Consider the following 17937-nt stretch of genomic DNA (forward strand, 5'->3'; position numbering starts at 1 on the left):
CTTAACCCCATTTGGACTCTCCAGATGCCTTTGGATCTCTTCCTTCTGGAAGAGCATTTAATTTTAATCCCATACATTTCTCACTAGCAGATGCACACGAATGTATGCACTCAACTTTAATATATTATAATTATTATTGTTTTGCCAAAAAGACTCCATCAGTGAGATCTTTTCTTCTTTACACTCTCACACAAACATATGCGTACCTCTCAACTAGTTAGAATAGTGTTTGAATACTGGTTGGGCTACTTAGAAACAAAAGTTGCCCATTATTTAAATTCAATTACATAGCAACCAACTGCCTTTGAAAAAGAATATTTTTATTTGAGCTCATTGTGCAGCAAGTCATCAAACACTTTCTTTCTTCAAAACTACTTCAAGAAAGAAAAATTACCAAATGAAAGGGAGGAAATATTATGCATATCATCTAGCTATTGAAAATAATGCTGATGGATTTTCCTCCTTTGCTCTTAATTTATTTAAACAGCATCCCCCATTTCCATCAACAACCACGCCTGGGCTTCCTGAGCGTTCCTAAGCACTCTGCTCCAGGGAATTCAAAGCTGTTTGGTCAGAGTCCCCGGTGAAGACTCGAAGGCACAATGCTAGAGTCAGGGCGCCCAGAGAACGAGCAGCCTCGCACCCCAGTGTGCAGATGAGACGTTAGGAGTCTACTTTAGAAACGAGAACTCGTCTGAACCGAAGCACAACCAGGCTCTAAACTCTGACTTTCTGGACTCCTGGTCCAGTGCACTGCCCATCTCTCCAGTTGAGGACAATGGGGACAGTAATTACAGGATGGGTCTAGGCTGCAATCCAGCTCTCTTGGCACCTCCACCGTCACTCCTCCAATTCCGTGGTTTTACCACATTCCCAGGCCTCCTGGGGCCCAGCAGGCTCTGAGGTCGGCACCCAGGGCTCCCATCTGGCCTCTGGGCTCAGAGGAGGGAAGGGCAGGGAAACTCCCCCCTGTGGTCACAGCTGTGGCCCCAGCGCAGCAGCACAGTCAGACGGCTTGCCCAACTTGAAGGCAACGGCCTCAGAGGTCGCTCTGTTTGCCTTGGCTCCGCTGCCTGCCTCCTCAGCAAGAAGCCACTGGAAAGGAAAATAAAACAACAACAGAAAGCCCTTTGATCTGCCCACAGGCAACGTAGGGGGAAAGTGGAAATCACCCTCTGTTGTGACCTGCTGGCCTCCCATTCCTAAATTCTCTGCAAAGGGCCCCAAGATTCTTTCACAGACCCCACCTGGTCCAGGCACCTGGACCCCATGATATGAAAGGGTCAAAGTGACATCTGTGAGGACCAAGCAGAGGTGGGCAGGGGCAGAAAGAGGCCGGAGAGGGCCAAGCAATTGTGGGAGAGAGGAGATGGCCATTGATCCAGCTAGCCACTGCACACAGGGGGTCGCCACAGGTTGTGGAGCATCAGGAAAGAGGTGTGTATGAGAAAGGCGTTCCAGTCCACCACTAGGGATCAGACAAAGCATCAAAGCTACCCATGCAGGAATATGAGGCATCCATCGTGAAAGGATGTGCTAAGTAAGAGATGCATGAGCTGTGCCTTTCCCATACCCCATGGTCCACCCTGGAGGCCCCCCGCAGCCTCAGGAAAGAGTTCTGTTCTGGTAGTCCCTATTCGAGTCCCCCTTCTGCCTCGTGGCCTGAAGGCAGGCTGGAAGTACTCAGATGCCATGTCTCCAGGAGCAACCCTCGGCTCATGAGAGGTGGAAGTTGGTGACCACTCACTGGGATGACTCTGAGGTGAACTCCACACATCACTGGGAGGGTCCCTAATGGGAGGGGAGGAACCCCAGTTGCCCACAGAGGGGGGCAGCTCAAAGTGCACCTTTGCTTGGCTTTCCTCCCAGCCCACTCACCTCTCTGGGACCAACCTCATATATAAACTATTTGCACCCACATCTTTGCTCACAGTCTGCTCTTGGAGACAACCAACCAAAACAAGACAGAAATGTATGTGCTAACGCAGAACAAGTGAAAACGTGCAAGATGCAGAGGAGAAGGGACGGAACATCACCGGGTGCACGAAATGAAGGGCGCTTTCTACACAGGTGCTTGTCTGCTGAGAGGACAACTCCAGAGAGACGGGAAGCTCGTGCCACTGGCCGTCCTGGGCGAGGAGACTGGGTGAGGACTGACAGTGTCCATTGCATATGCTTGTGTTCTCCTTCCATATTTTCTCATGATTTTCTTCCTAAACCTTTCACCAGAAAAACATGATTCTTTCCAAAGAGTTTCTGAGAACTGGAAAATAAATAAATGCCCATTGTAGAGGGAGAAAACTCTGGGGTGGGCAGTCTCCCTCACTTCCTGGGACCCTCTCACTAACTTCCTTCCCACCCCATCATGGCCTCCTCTCAGCCGGGTGCAGGAAGGTAGGTCCCAGTTCCCTCCGAGGTTTGGTAGCTGCCACTGAACAAGGGATTAACCCATTTCCCTTTTAGGAAAAAAAACGTGCAGCTTGCCACCATTACTAAAACCAGAATGCTACAAACAGAAGGATGTCATTTGTTTCCGAAGACTGTCGATGCACTAGAGCGATGTGAAAATAATAATAAAAGTGAGCTATTTCGTGGGTAAGGTCAGGACTCTCATCCGTGATCTCAGGGTAAACGCTGCAGCCAGGAGCGCTGCTTTGCTGTCTCGGAACAAGCGGGAAACGGTTTAAGGGCTGGAAGGGAGAAAGGGGCCAGGTGAGAGGCCTCTGAGACCCCTGGATCTTGATTTCCTCCCAATGCTGGCTGTTAAGACACAAACGGGCTCCAGTGAGGAAGACCCTGGTGTCCCACAGAGGAGCAAGCCGGGAAACAGAGCATCTAATGCTTAAGAGTAGCTCCGGAGTTCAGACCACTTGCATTTGTATCTGCTACCAGCTGTGTGACCTTAGGCAAGTGACTTAACCTCTCTGTGCCCATTTCCTCAACCATAAAATGAGAGTAACCGTAGTACCAAATTAGAAGGCACTATAGGCTGAACTGTGTTTCCCCCAAAATTCATATGATAAAGCCCTAACCTCTGAAATGTAACTGTATTTGGAGACAGGGCCTTTAAAGGCGTAATTCAATTAAAATAAGGCTTTAGAGAGGGCCCAAATCTAATCTAGCCCATGGTGTCACAAGAAGAGATGACCTGGACCCCCAGGAGACACCAGGGATGAGCAACACAGGAGGACGAACATGTGAGGGCACAGACAGAAGGCAGCCACCTGCAGGCCAAGGAGAGAGGCCTCAGAAGAAACCAAACCTGCTAGCACCGTGATCATGAACTTCTAACCTCCGAAACTGTGAGAAAATACATTTGACGTGGATTTATTTATGTCATCCTCACAACTCAATAAATTAGGTATTACTTCTAGTCCCCTTCTATGGATGAGAAGAGGAGGCACAGGGAGGCTGAGGGCTTGGCCCAAGGCTGTGGAGCTGAGGAGCAGTAGAGCTGGGACTGTGAGCCATCCTGTTGGTTAAGACGGACTTGTAAGCGCCTGGCACACTGCAAGTGAGCAATACATGTTAGCCGTGCTCATCACCCACAACAACCTGGAAAGGAAGAGACTGGGCTGCAGAGGAGAAAATGAAGGGAGACACCAACTAAGCACGGTGCCTGGGGTACAGGGATGAGCAATGACAGGGTCCCTGCCCTCTGGGACTTACACTAGAGGGGAGGAGAAGGACATTAAATAATCAAACAGGCAGTCAACAACCACCCATTAAGGAGGGGATGATAGAGCAATCGGAGTCAACAGGTGTGCATTTGGCCCACTCGGGAGTCAAGGAGGACTTCCCGAAGGAGGTGATGCAGGGACTGAGATCTAAAGGATGAAGAGTCGGGTAGCTAAAGAGGGAGGAAAAGCATTGCAGGAAATGTTGGGGAGAATATATAGAGTATCCCTCTGTGGGGGGGGGGGGCAAGAGAAAGAAGCAAAGAGGCAGGTGGGCTGGAACAGGCTTGTATGGGGAGGGGGCAGAGGCTTCAGGAAAGTCTTCTGAACAAAAAAGAGAGGACCCGCTGAAGGGTTTCCTGCCAGGCAGCTAACATGATCACGTCACACAACAGATGTTTTCCCTCAGTGTGTGAGTCGAACTTTGGTAAATTGAATTTTATTTTTAAGGCGGTAGGGATCGATGGGAATCTGAGAATTCACTTGTCTGTAGACTGAAAGAGGACCCTCGGATCCAGCTGGCATTTTATAGACCTGGGCTGCTCGCGTGAGGTACGCCTGTTAGGTAATAACCCTGGAGAAGGGCCGGCCTCCCTTCTATGTATCAGAGCGTGGGGCAGAGTCTCTGCGGGCTGTGTCCGTCCGTTCCCACATAAGTCGTGGGAAAACCCCACGCTGCGAATGGGGCTCCCCCACCAGGCCTCCACACAGCCCATCTCCTGCGGTGACCACAACCTTCCAAGCTCCCCTGCCCCAGCTCCTCCTCATCCTCTAAGCTTCTACCTGTACTTCGCTTCACGGGGAGCCCTGCGCTGCCCCACCCCAACAAGTAACTGCTTTCCCTGAGTTTATACGGTGCCCCGGGGCTCCTCACTCGGTTGGTTCCCAGTGGTATCCCCAGACAGGAGGAAGAGACTTTGTTGTATAGCAAGGAAGGATGTGATTTCACAGAAGCTATTAATAAGAATCCAATCACTCACTCACTCACTGAGCATCTACCCACCCAGGCACTGAGCCCCACCCGGCAGCTCCCAAGGAGAGCAAAACAGACCTGTCTCTGCCCTCATCCTGTTGAGGGAAACAGATAATAAATAAAGTAAGAAGAATTCTAACATTCATCGCATAGTTTTGAAGTGCCACATTCAATCCTAAGAGAAAGATTCATGCATTTTAAACTTGTTTTATCTTCATAAAACCCTATGAGGTGAAGTGGTGACACAGAGAAGAAATTCGTCAAAGGTCAAGAAATGTGGCTGAACCAGGATTTGAACCCAGGCTGTTGCGTTCAGAATTTGCACTCCTAATCCTCAGCGGCAAGGTGCCTCTTCCGATTTCGCTGCAGGGAGATGAGGCTGCGTGCCTGAACCCTCAGCCTCCCCCGCCCCCCTCCCCACAAGCCCTCCTGGGCCCCCTCCTTATGCAGAGATGCCCAGATGCTGCCCCTGGAGAGGGAAGCCTAACTTGCAGAAGTCCCAGTGATTTCCAGGGCTAAAGGTGAACCCAGGATAAATGGCAAACGAGAACAAGGCATTTCAACCAGACATTCTCAACTTGAGAGGAGATGGAAATAGCAGGCAACTCCAGAAAGACACGTTGAAAGAATGTAAATGGTGCTTTTCATGCAGTCGTTACAGATCATTATTTCCAGAAAACATTTTACCTTGCACTGGTCACCATCATATACGCTGCTGTTTCCCGAGCCCGGACTGAACACCCAGCACCTTTCCAGGCCACAGGCCACAGCAACCGGCAAATGTTCGGCTGTGGGCAAAGTGTGTTCAATGCAGACGTCCCCTCCTTTCCTGCTTATAGCTAGGCCACGCGGTGGGTATAAATCCCTACTTTATGGATAAGAAAACTGAAATGAACAGAGACGAATTTACCAATCATTTACTAGTTGTGTAGTTCTATGAACTTGGGCAAATTACTCAACCTCTTTGGGTTGGTTTTCTTGGCTATAAAATGGAGCAGTAATAGTACCCACCTGTTAGGAGTTGAATTGTGAACCCCAGAAAGGTATGCTGAAGTTCTAACCCCTGGCACCTGGGAACATGACCTCCTTGACATGGGGTCTTTGCAGATGTGACCAACTAAGGACGAGATCACTGGGCCCTCATCCAGTAGGACTGACGTCCTCCGCAGAGGAAGGACAAGCACGGGGGTACCATGCGACGGCAGGGGGAGCGACTGGTGCGTCCGCAGATGAAGGAGCACCAAGAACTGCCAAGAGCCACCAGAAGCGAGGAAGGATCCTCCCTTCGAGCCTGGCCGATGCCTTATTTTGGACTTCTAGCCACCAGAACCGTGAGAGAGTAAGTGTGTGCAGTGTGAAGCCCCCAGTTTGTGATGCTTTGTTGCAGCCCCTCTGAGGAAACAATACCGCATCTCCTGGGGCTACTGGGCTGGCCCAAAGCTTGGCCCCCCATGTGTGAGGTGGGAGGGCTGAAGAAGCTAAGGTCTGGGGGCAGGAGTGAATGAGGTGTGTTTAAGGGGTCCTGCGGTGGCCACCGTACAGGCTCAATCGACTTGTATGTCTTCCGGAGATTCTCAAAGAAGCCAGGTGTGAATAGCACCTCCCTGGCATGTTGGTGGCAGCTGCAATGGAAGGTCACTCTCTGCAGTGTCCCCAGGAACAAGTGTCTGCCATACCCAGGGGGCCAGTGGGTCACCTTGGAATCATCCTCCCCCGGAGACCTCTCTGCTCTGGTTTCCAGCCCACCAGCTATTCCTGTGGGGTCCTTTCAGGGGGACAGCTAATCTCCCTTATTCCAGGGGTGTTTATGTTTTGGCTAGAGAAGCACCTCATTCCTCTGGGCGTCAAGAACCCACAACCAATGAACGCCCTGGGCCTGCCCTGCTGGAGGGAGCCCTCAGCGTCAGGCACCACGTGGCGGTGGGGCCGCTCCCCCAGGGAGGCTGAGGAGCACTTGGCCAGCCAGAGAGGCAGCAGCTCGGGAGGGGCCCTCTCTCCGCAGTACCCCCAGGCCCGGAGCCCACAGCGGTAATTAGACATGAAAAGATGGGCCTAAGTCCAAGGGCCAGAACTCCAAATTCTTCTCCCATTTCAAATAGAAGGCTTATTAGTTCAACATGAGAGCTCAGCCTGGAGCCACGGGGGATGGGAGCCCAGTGCCTCTCCGTCCAACATTATATGGTGGCTGTGCTGGGCTGCTCCTGGCCTCCCCCTCAGCACTGGGCCCTTGCCAAAAGCATGTCTTCTTTCTTACTCAAGAGGGAGAGGAAAGATATGCAAACATGCTGACACCTACTATGTGCCAGGCACTTGATTAGCTTTACAGCTTTCCCATATTCTTCCCATTTTGCAGAGGAGAACACTGAGGCTCAGAGAGACAAATAAGAGCTAAGTAGAAGAGTCAGGATTCGAACCTAGGTCTGGCCATCTTACTGCCTGCAGAAAAACAAGGCTGGAGAGCCTCATCAGGCCCCCTCTCCCTCCCAGCCCAACCCCACAAGGGCCAGCACGGGGCTGCACAGGTGGGACAGGTACACAGGTAACCCTGTGTGTCATTTGGGGGAGACCCCAAAGCTTGAATGCACAGCAGTTCCCGAAGCAGTGCGTGTGGGGCCCAAATTCCTGTGGCTGTCACTACGAGTGTCTAAAACTACGGTTCCTCTCACCTCAGGACACGCGCCTCTCCCCAGCTTCCAGATAGCCCCTGCAGCCTCGCCTCCCCAGCCCTGTCTCCCCTGCCCCATGCTCACGCATGAGATCAATACAGAAGCTCTACACCATTCTGGCAGGGGAGGCGAAGACAGGAGACAGGAGAAGACAAAAGAAGGTTATAGAGAGTTCTGGAAGAAGTTCTCTGAGCAGTAAATTTCACTAAGCCAAAGAAAGCCACAGGAGCCATGAGCTGAAGGTCAAGGGCACAGCTTAGTGCCTCTGCTGTGTATTCATTCACTTGCCGGTCCCTTGACCTCTCTGAGCACACCCTCCCTCCCGCGTACTATGGGTCCTATACCATCTGCCCACGTACACGAAGATCATTGCCATGGAGCAGTCTGTGTCTATAAAGAGCAAGGTACCTCAGGGATTATTAGGGAAAGGAGGCTTCCATGTTTTTATTTATTTATTTATTTTTAGAGAGAGGGGGAAGGGCGGGAGGAGAGGGAGAGAAACATAGATGTGAGAAAAACATTCATCAGCTGCTTCTCGTACCTGCAACCCAGGCATGATGTGCCCTGACCCGAATCAAACCAGGGACCTTTCACTTTGCAGGACAACACCCAACCACCTGTGCCACACTGGTCAGGGCGGAAGCTCCCATGTTTTAAAGACTGTGTACCAGGTCTACGCCAGAAGACTTAAACGTGTCATCTCGATTAATCCTCTATTCAGGAAATGTAGGTGCAGGGACCGAGTGCTCGGCCAGCATCCACTGCATTCTCAGCCTCGCCGGCAGCTGGTTGGGGGCCCAGTGACAGTTCCGACCGATGTGCTGGAGCTGGAGTGGGGTGTGTCACCTCCTGGCTGAAGCAGCTGCATGCTAAGTGTGCCTTTGCCGTGTGTCTCTTCCCCTTCTGCAGTAACTGTGGATGCCGCGTAATCCAGAGGTGCAGCTCCAAAGACGGTGGAGTGGCCACCAGCCTGGATCCCTGAGTGACCACGTGGAGCAGAGATCCACGTCACAGGAATCATGGGAGCGAGAAGTAAACCCGCAGTGCCAAGCCGCAGAGAGTCTGGGGTCATGTGCCGTGGCAGCTAGTGTTACTTAGCCTCACAGTACCATCGTTGGTGATGTTCTGATTTTCACAGATGAGGAAACCAAAGCCATGTGGCCAGAAAGTGGCAGAAATAAGATTCAAGTGCAGATCTGTGGCTCCAACACACGCCCTCGTTAAATTACCACCTCTTGTTGCTTAATAAGATCATTCCCGTCCTAGAAGCAGTCTTGCCCCCAAAACACACACACACACACACACACACACACACACACAAAACAAAATCCTCCCACCCCTCACTGTCCCCAGGATGGCTCAACAATCAATGCAGGATGAAAAAAGGGAATTTTGTAAGCATTCTGAGCCTGGAAGATGATCAAAGGCAGGAAGAAGGGGGCCTGACTGAATCTTAGGGATATCTTCCCTGGGGCTTTGGGGCTCACAGGAGGTTTTGATACAAGAGGAAAGATTACGTGGAAGTTCAGAGCACGGGATGGGGAATCAGATCAGCCTAGGAGCACGTCCCAGCCTCACTACTTACTCTCTTGCGTTTTCTGAGCTGCACTTTCTGATCTGTAGAGTGGGGACCGTCTCTGTGCCAGCCTGGAGTGTGCAGGTGAGAGACAGCACTATCTAGCTGCCGGCCGACAGCGTGCACCCTCAAAGTGTCTGTCACCATGAAGACCATCACTGAGGTGGCTCAACCAGCCCCGCTGGAGGGGAACCAGGCCAAGGGGCAGCCAGGGGAGGCTGTCCCAGCCAGGACACAGGGGCCGGAATCTCAGACTGCAGACCTGGCCCGGCCCACGTCCCTGCGACAGACCCGGGGCAGAACACAGAGAGAAGCAGGGCCGACCAGACATAATGCAACATAGCAGAGGAGCCAGGATGTTTCAAAGTCCAAAGTGTCTTCCAGGAGGACGGCCTTTTATTTTGGGTGAATCTGGGGGCTGTGTATCAGCTTAAACTCATTATCTGCACATATGGTCTTCGTACTCTGGTTCAGGACGGGAAACAAAGGGTGGAGGAGAAAGGATGGGCAAATACGAGCTGATGAAATATCATCCCCCAAGTGCCAGAAACCGGGATATTTTCAGTGACGTCAAACTGGGCTTCCTGCCATGAGGATAAGGCTATCGTGAGAATACTCACAAGATTTTAACTCAGAAGTCCTCGGTGAAGCGGGAGCAGAAAGAAAGGAAACAAACAAAAAAGCAATTTATTTTATGTAGCCCTGCCTTCCATCCCCATGGCAGATACACACGCACACCATGCCCCAGGAGCTCAGAGCTGGGAAGGATCAAAGTTGATCCCTCATTTCACGGTAACAATAATAATGATGACAATGACAGTGACAATGGGTATCAACTGAGCACTTACCACGTGCCAGACCCTGCGCTAAGTGCTCTATATGGTTCATCTCACTGACGACTCACTACCACCTGTTGGGGTATTATTGATCCCATTTTACCAGGAAACTGAGGCACCAGAGATGGAAGAGCCTGGGGCTGCCGTGCTAATAACTAGGAGAAAGCCCACATTCAAACTCAGGCAGCCTGACCCCCACGCGAGGCTGCCTCTACGGAAGTAGGGAAACTGAAGCTCAGGGAGGGGCAGTGACTCACGCGAGGTCACACAGCTCCATCTGTAACAGAATTGGGGCCAGAGCCCAGGTCCTCCTGACTCCTGGAGCCGAGGCCTTTCCACCCCATCCTGTTGCCTCTTAGCGCTCACACACACAAGCACCAGCGAACATGCTTCTACTCATCTCCAAGTTGTTCAAGTCACTAATTAGAGCAGCCGTCTGGGGTGCGGACAAGGGGTCAGGGTTGGACCTTAAGAGAAGTGAGAAGATGAAAGAGCTGCTTTGCCAGTTGCCAAAACTCAGGGCTCATCATCTCACACTCTCTCTCATTTTAATAAGAGTTTTCATGATCAGCTCCCCCTCCCTTGATTGGAGCGCTGAGGCGGGTCCAAGGTGCCAGGCTGTGTGGCAGGAGGAGCCCAAGCTGGCAGGTTTGCTCAATGGCATCAGGTTGCAGAAATGCCCGTTCAATCCATCATCTGCTCCTGGGGGGGATGAGGGGGTTGCCAAAGTGCTGGTTTCCAAGGCCCCTCCCTTTGCTGTGTCCCAGCTGAGCGTGAACAAATGTTCCTGATTTTCTTCCCAACGGCTGATGAAATGGACCAGAAGAACAACTCTCTGGAAAGAGGGTTCCCTAAAAGGGACAGGCCAGCCACCAATAGTTGCTCCTCCCAGGGGAGGGGAGAGAGTGAGTGCCTGACAGCCATCAGGAGGAAAGCAGCGTATGAGCCCTCAGATATGGGGCTCCCAGCAGCCACCCGCACCCCCTCTACCGAAACCTGATGGAGGCCAGGAGCCTCATTCACTTCGCTGTGTGTGGTGGGGCAGACCAGAGAGGTGCCCTCCACCGGACCAAAGGCAGAGCCGGGCTGCCCAGCACTCTAAAAGGTTGGACTTGTCTGACTTTTAAGTTGCAAAGCCTCTCAGATCTCCTGGGCCAGCACCCTCATTTCACAGGCTGGGAAAGCAGGTGTAAGAATGAGTGGGGAAGTGACTTATCCAAGGCCACACTGATGATCCAGAAGAGGTGGCTTCCGAATATGCCGGCTTCCTCCCCTCCTGACCCCTCCCACAAATCCCTGCCACAAGCCCCTGCTCTGATACCCCTGGCACGCCTGTCCCTGCCCAGCACCCTGTCCTCCAACCCACCCCTCAGACCACTAAAACCTCATTCAGTCACTCACGGAGCTATTCCAAGGCTCATATGGAATTTTTTTATTGGGGGAGGGGCACTTTTTGGATCAATCCAAGGTGTCCTAACTCCAACTCTTGATGAACTTCTGCCCCTAGAAAGTGCCTTGGAACGTCCAATGAGGCACTTCCATTTCAACCACAGGTTGCGTAACGATACTGCCAAGGGTCAAGCATTTGAATGTATTTGGGGATAGGGCAACAAGGACACAGAGGGACCAAGTCTTGAAATTTTGCTGAACCCGAGTTCTCGGAGTTTGCCCAGGAGCAGTGTGAGACCGTCTACACGTGATAATGCTAAGTCCAAACAGGGGTGTCAGCAGTCCCAGGGGCTCAGTCCCTTTCCTCTTCAGGGCACGGGGGTAGGGGGGCAGTGCAGAGAGAGTGGGTGGGACACAGGAGCTGCCAGCCCTTTGGGCCCTGTACTAACATCTAGGTTCCAAGGGCAGGGCTGGCTGTTCCAGGCAGGCTTCCCTCCTCAGAGAAATAAGAGTCACTAAAAACAAAACAAAACAGGAAAACCCTTTTGTTTTCCAGCCCCACGGATGCATCCAGAGACAGCGGCTCCTCCACCCTTTCCTCTGTCTCTCCGCTTCTCCCCGTCTTCTACTCAAAATAAAAATCGTGCTGATCTGTCTTGATGGCCAGCCTGCCCTACAGCATGTTGCTAGCATCCAACAAAAGCATGGGGCGGGTTACTCGGAAAGCAAGAACCTCACCTCTCTGTCAGGTCCTGCCCCACTCCCACCACCTTTGCGGGGGACTCAGGGAACGCGGGAGGGGCACTGCCCAACAGTTCCTAGCCAAGAGAAAGATGAAAACTCCCACCATCTTTAACTGGCTCACTTGTACTAACTTGGGGTGAGGGAAGACGGGGGGAATTGGAAAGATGAGGCAACAATCCCTTGGGTGTCCCTTCAATGTCGAACAGCACCACACATGACAAAATAGACACTTCCCAGATGCCAGCAGTCGCCTTGCCTCCCAAGGCCTCAGCAGCACACACAGACGACACACAGGGGCCCCGAGATCAGACAAGGGCACTCGGAACAGGTTTGCACCAATGACTGCGAAATGACTGGGTGAACGTGGCCTGTAGACCACAGATGGGGGTCAGGGGCGCTCTTGCTGACTGCTGAGAAAATTATCACTTGAGCCTCGGATGCTCAAGTTGTTAAGGGCCCCCCATCACCCCCCACCCTGTGCCTCCCCCTTGATTTTCCCCAGGGGAATGTGGATAGGAGGGAATGTGGTATGCCAGAGGACCCTCGCCCACCTGCAAGCAGGTGGGCAGCTGGCCAGACCCAGGGAACAAAGGTACAACTTCTGCAGAGAGGGTGCATTCAGAGGTTTGGGTTTCTCGCTCCAAAGAAACCTCAAAAAGTTAATTCTCCCATTCATTTTCTCCAAACGAGTTTGCTCTTAGTGTACAGTTTCTCTCGTTTTTATTTTTATGGCGGTGACTTTTTCTTCACCAAGACACCCTGCCAACCACCCCCTTCCCCAGGAAAAACCACCCCCTCACAGCCAAGCTCCCCAGCACACGGGGCAGTTACAACTGAGGCACCCCAGCCTCACACTCGACCCTCTCCCCGAGCCCGCCTGTGCGGCGGGGTGCTCCTCAGGGCGGGGCCCCGCGTGTGCTGAGAGGGTCTGTGGTTGTCTGTCCTGGTTGCCGGTACATTTGTCTAGAAGGAACCAGGACTGGCCTTCCTTTGGGTGAAAGGGCCAGGGAAGGGCGCCCCCTGGCGGGAGCTAACTCGCCTCCATCCAGCCGGGTCCCAAAGCCGGCGTGAACCCACCCGAGCCCGCCAGCCCTCCAAGCGGACTCCCACTACACCCCCTAATCTGCTCATAACCGAGCTTCGTTCGGATCCACCGAGCACTCCATGGAATCTCTGCTTTCCCAAACCGCACACACCGTGTGGGGGATCAAGGGGTCCCCGAAGAAAAGGGTGGAGCCCCGCCCCGCCCCGCTGCCAGGAACCCCGAAGACAGCAAGCACTCAGTGCCCCTGCTGGGCCCAGAAATCTGCCCAGCCCCGATTTTCGCTCCTAATCCCTAGTCCCCACCTGCTCTCTTACAAAGTGGCGGGGCGCGCACACCCTCCCTCTATGCGCAGCCCTCGTCGAGACCCCAAACCTTGTAACCACATCTGCCACCCTCCGCCATTCTCCTGGCGCCCCTCACTCACCCACCCAGAGCTCTCAGAGCCGATCGGCTCTGCACCTGTCGGCGGGGAAGCCCCAGCCGTCGGCGGATTCGGAGCAGGATTAGAGGCGAGCACGTCTTCCCTGCCCCCTCCCCATGCCAGTTTAAGTAAAACTTGGTTCCAGAGCTTCCCCGGGGACCGTCTTGGGATCCCCTTAATTCCACCCCCACCCCACCCACCGAGCCCAACAGTTTCCCGGGGGGAGCGCGCGTGGAGTCTCCAAGTCCCCTGGCGCAGCAGCGGGACGCACTGAGTGAAAAGAAGGTGCGGAACCCCCTACCTTTCAGCTGCAGCGGCCGGACCTCAAGCCAACTCCCAGCCGCGGGGGAAACTTTCCCCGGGCAGATCGGCGTCCTCGCAACTTGCTGGGCGCCTGCTGCCTTCCTGGCGGCGGCGTGTTCGGGGACCCGCTGGCGCGAGACGGCGGCTGCGCTCGCTCGGGGCTCGGGGCTAGGAGCTCGGGGCTCGAGGCCGGGGCTCGGGCGGCCTCGCGCGGCTCCGCTGTGGATCGCTCCACGTTGCGTCCGCCCCGTAGCCTGGAGCCCCGGAGATGCCGGCGGCAGCTGCAGCGGTCCGCCAGCCCGCCCGCCGGCCCCACCTCCCAAGCACCGCTCCGTCCCTCCCTCTCTCCCTTGCTCCCTCCCCTCCCCAAACCTCCTCCCCTTCAGTCTCCAGTCGCCGCCGCCGCTCCTGCCTTGGCGGCCGCCTGCAAGGCACGTCTGCTCCCGCTGGCTGCCCCTCGCCTCCTCCCTGCCTTGGTCTCCGCCTTCAGTCCAGCATCCAGCCCTTGCTCTGGGGCGAATTGGGGCCAACTTCTGTCCTTCTGCTCTTCCTTCGCCCCCTGCCTGCCTCCCCCTTCTGCTTATGGGCCCACTTCCGTTGGGGAAGTGGGCAGAGTGGCACGCTGGCCCTCTGGAGATTTATTCCAGGGAAACTTTACGCTGTCTCCGAGACCCGACTGCAGGGTTGGGGGGGGGGGGTTGACCCCTCCATCCGGACCTTGCTCCTTGGCTCCCGGATACCCTGGAGTACCTGCCGAAAGCCAGAGGGGCTCACCCTCTCTGCGCTGCTGTTAGACTGTGGCAGATAATAGAGGCCGCTGGAGGGGGTGCGGTAGGGAGGGGCCTGACCCCAGACTAGATGCAAAAGACCTGATTGCTAGAGGCCAGATCTGAGTCTCTAATCTCAGGACTGTCTTTTCATCTTTGTACTTCTGCCACAGCCTCACACACCCCCACTCCCAGCCCCTGACACATGACTTCACTGAGACATTTAACCTCTGAACCTCCTCCATAAGGCAGCTACTCACTCCGCTTGCCTCAGACAAAACGGGCAAGGGAGCAGATCAAAGCCAACAGCCCAAGTGAAAGTGTTTACTAACCCCGGATGAGAACAGCTCCTGTGTCCACTCCTCTTCCCTGGGCAGCTGCTTTTTTTATTCGAGTCCTGTTTCTGAAGCTTTCTTACCCAGTGTTTGGTGGCCCTAGACATTCCAGCATACACAAGCTCTGCAGGAGGGCCCTCGGTCAACTGTTTCACACTAAGAAGTGAGTGACTGATAGGATTGAACCTTTGCCAGTCTTGGGTGTGAATATCAGTGATGTCTAGCCACAGGGCAGAGTTTCGTGGGGCAGGAAGTTGCTGCCTTCCCTTGCCCACATTCCAGGAAAAGGATGCATCCCTCTGAGGACTCCGAGGATGTCTGGTCCTTTCAGCTGTCTCACTGAGTCACTGAGTAAATTGAGGAGGGGCTAAGAGAGATGTGGCTGGGAGGGGGAAAAATGGGACCCACAGTTTTTAAAGGGACCCGGAGAGGGCAGTGCTTCACCTAAGGGAGAGAAATCTCTCATAGAGCAAGTTCTCTAACACAAGGACCAGGAAAACGCTAATGGGGCCTCAGGCTCCACACTCACCCCTTCAGCTGCCAAAACAGGGTTGGGGGAGAGGCTGACCCTCTGAGCTGAGAAACCCCACAGGCCCTGCATGGATAGAACGCTGCTGGAAGAGGCTATCTGTGTGGGCCTCCTTGGACGCAAGGCGCCACATAAATTTAAAGAGGAAAAAAGCGTGAGTCTGCAGGAGGGTGCTGGGGCCTGGGAGGTGGAGGCCAGAGGCAGCAGGAGGGAGGGAGGAGTTTTGAGGGTCTGGGGGATTGGTGGAAGCATGCAGGAGGAAGTGGGGGGGGGAGGACCCAGCAGGCCATTTGGACAGCTCAGACATCCAGCCGGGAACACAGCTCCAGTTCCAAGTACCAGTCCCCCAGGCCTCAGCCATCCCCCTGCCACCCTCGAGATTCTGGCCATGCCTGCACACCAGATAGAAACATTTGCTTCACAGCTTTCCTTAAATCACCTCTTGTATTGTTATCGTTTTACTTAAATGTGCTTGTTTTTACAAAGAAATGTTATATCATTACCATAAATGGAAAACCAGCATCACATTACTATAAATAGAAGGTAGCCATAAAAATAAATACAATGAAAGTAAAAGTGTTATTAAATTCTAACAACATATATTTAACCACAATTTTTTAAAAATTCCAACAAGAGACCACTGCCTAAGGAAGGTGCTGAGCTGGGGCCCACTCTCTGCTGAAAAGGAAGATTAGTAAGGGCTAGAAGGGTGTTAAAGAGACAGCAATGAACCAAGACTCCCACACTGAAAGAGCTGGAAAGGGGCTCCCCGCCCCCCAAATCCTGGGGAGGTCCATCAGGGTTCTGAAGGACCAGGGACACGTGACCTGAAATCTCCCTGAAGACCTCTGATAGCCTGCAACTGGGAAACATGATTCTAAGTGTATTCGGCCAAAAGTCATATTTGTTAAAAGTTAGAAACCGCAAGAGTTTAGTCCTGGACAAGAGAAGGTGACCCTTATTGCAGGGAGCAGGCCTCCCTCCTGCAGGGTGACCTTGGGGAAGTCACACTCCCTTCTCTGGCCTGTGTCTCTAGCTGTACAGTGAGGAGTATGGACAAACGGCCTCCAGGACCCCTTTTGCTATTCACTGATGAAAGCAAGGAAGGAAGCAAGGTGGTGACTTGTTGGGAGACCGAGGAGAGGGGATGAGGAAGGGAGGGACCGGGAAAGGGAAAAGACGGATGGGACAGGAACAGGGTCAGCAGGCCTCAGGAGGGAGTGACGCTGGTGTCAAGGCCACACTGTTGACTGACTGGAGTCCAGGTTGTCACAACTCCAGAAGTGGCCTGGCCTGCGAGGCTCCAGACCCCCCATTTGCCCATTCTGGAATGAACCTTGTGGACAATACAGTGGAATCCAGCCACCTCATTTTCCAGGTGGGGAAACTGAGGAAGGAACTCAGACTGGATCCTAGAAACGGTCAGAGAACTGGACATTGACCTGAGGGCCTGTGGCTCCCAGGCCATGGGCTGGGCCAGTCAACTCCCCTGGTGTATGGGGGTCTAGTAGAAATGGTTCTTTAGAAATTCTCACCTTTCCTCCAAGGGGCTCTTAGGCTCTGTTTTCTCAGGCACCTGGGAGAAACCTTGCATTGTCCCGGAAGCCCCAAACTCGCCAGGGTGTGGCCAGTGCTGAGCAGCCTGGGCCGTGCCCCCATCACCGGGCACAGGATGCCTGGGGTGAGCACCCACACACTGGCACCCTGGGGGTACTGATGCAGAGTGAAGAGCCGCACACCAGGGGTCCACAGGCCAGCATTCCAATCCTGGAGATCTTGACGATGCCCTCCCCTCTCTGGGCCTCAGTGGCCCCATCTGTAGAATGAGACATTTGGTTTCAAGTTGGGCTGGCAGTTCCTGCTCTCAGGCCCCCAAGGATGGAGGAGAGGGAGGAAAGCTCCCTCCCAGCTTAGCCAGACTCAGGTTACCTCTACATCTGTTTTGTATGAGGGTGCCTCACCGGTGATTTCAGGGAGAAAGTGCCCTTCGCCTAAACAGAATTTAAAGTCCCTGGAAGGGATGACCTCTTGCTCCTAACATTTATAAATGCACAGCTGATTACGTTAAGAAGACTGTGAGCTTCTCAAGGATGAGGGCCCTGCCTCGTTCATCTCTGAGTCTCCAGAACCTGGCTCAGAAGGGCGATGTTGAGGGCCACTTCCTAAATGTCCTACCTTGATCCAGCCACTCAAACCCTCTGAGCCTCGGGTGACCCATTTCTAAAATGGGGATCCTAACTGCACCTCTGGCACTGGGTGGCTGGGGGAGTCTCGCAGAAAGCTTTCAGCCAGTCCTGGCACATAATAAATGCTCAATAAAGACGAGCCTGGTGCATGAACTGTTGGCTGGGTGACACTAGACCGGCCAGACCTTTTCCCCAAGAGGCATCTCGACCTCATAGCCTAGCTTTCCGAAGGCAGTCTGCATTTTAAATATGTAATCACTGCCTCCCTGATTTTTTTCTGAATTACCTCTTTTTATATGTAATTTGCAATCATTTCCCACCCCACCCCCCAAATGACAGTTCATTAAAAGTACTGCTGAATGTGATTGAATTTGTTTATCTTTGCAATGATTTCCATAGAAATAGATTTGCAAATCCTAAGACTGTCCTTGGCGGGATTTGAAGGATATGGTCTTGACCCTCCAAGGTCTGGGCCAGTTGCAAGCATCCC

General features: G+C 53.4%; 1 protein-coding gene across 5 annotated transcripts in view; it reads right to left on the reverse strand.

Annotated features, from left to right (window-relative positions):
• TSPAN18 (tetraspanin 18) overlaps positions 1–13898 on the reverse strand; it is a 163305-nt gene extending 149407 nt beyond the window's left edge. For 4 of the 5 annotated variants that reach the window (XM_045194128.2, XM_045194122.2, XM_045194127.2 and 1 more), the window contains exon 1: positions 13629–13898. The gene's annotated coding sequence lies outside the window, so the exon portion shown is untranslated. Of the gene's footprint in view, positions 1–11566; positions 11633–13628 lie in introns of all 5 variants that reach the window. The other variant, XM_045194123.2, reaches the window with a different exon arrangement.
• Between the last annotated feature and the right edge of the window lie 4039 nt (positions 13899–17937).

Source organism: Desmodus rotundus, chromosome 5 (assembly GCF_022682495.2).
Source record: "Desmodus rotundus isolate HL8 chromosome 5, HLdesRot8A.1, whole genome shotgun sequence".
Lineage (NCBI taxonomy): Eukaryota > Metazoa > Chordata > Mammalia > Chiroptera > Phyllostomidae > Desmodus > Desmodus rotundus.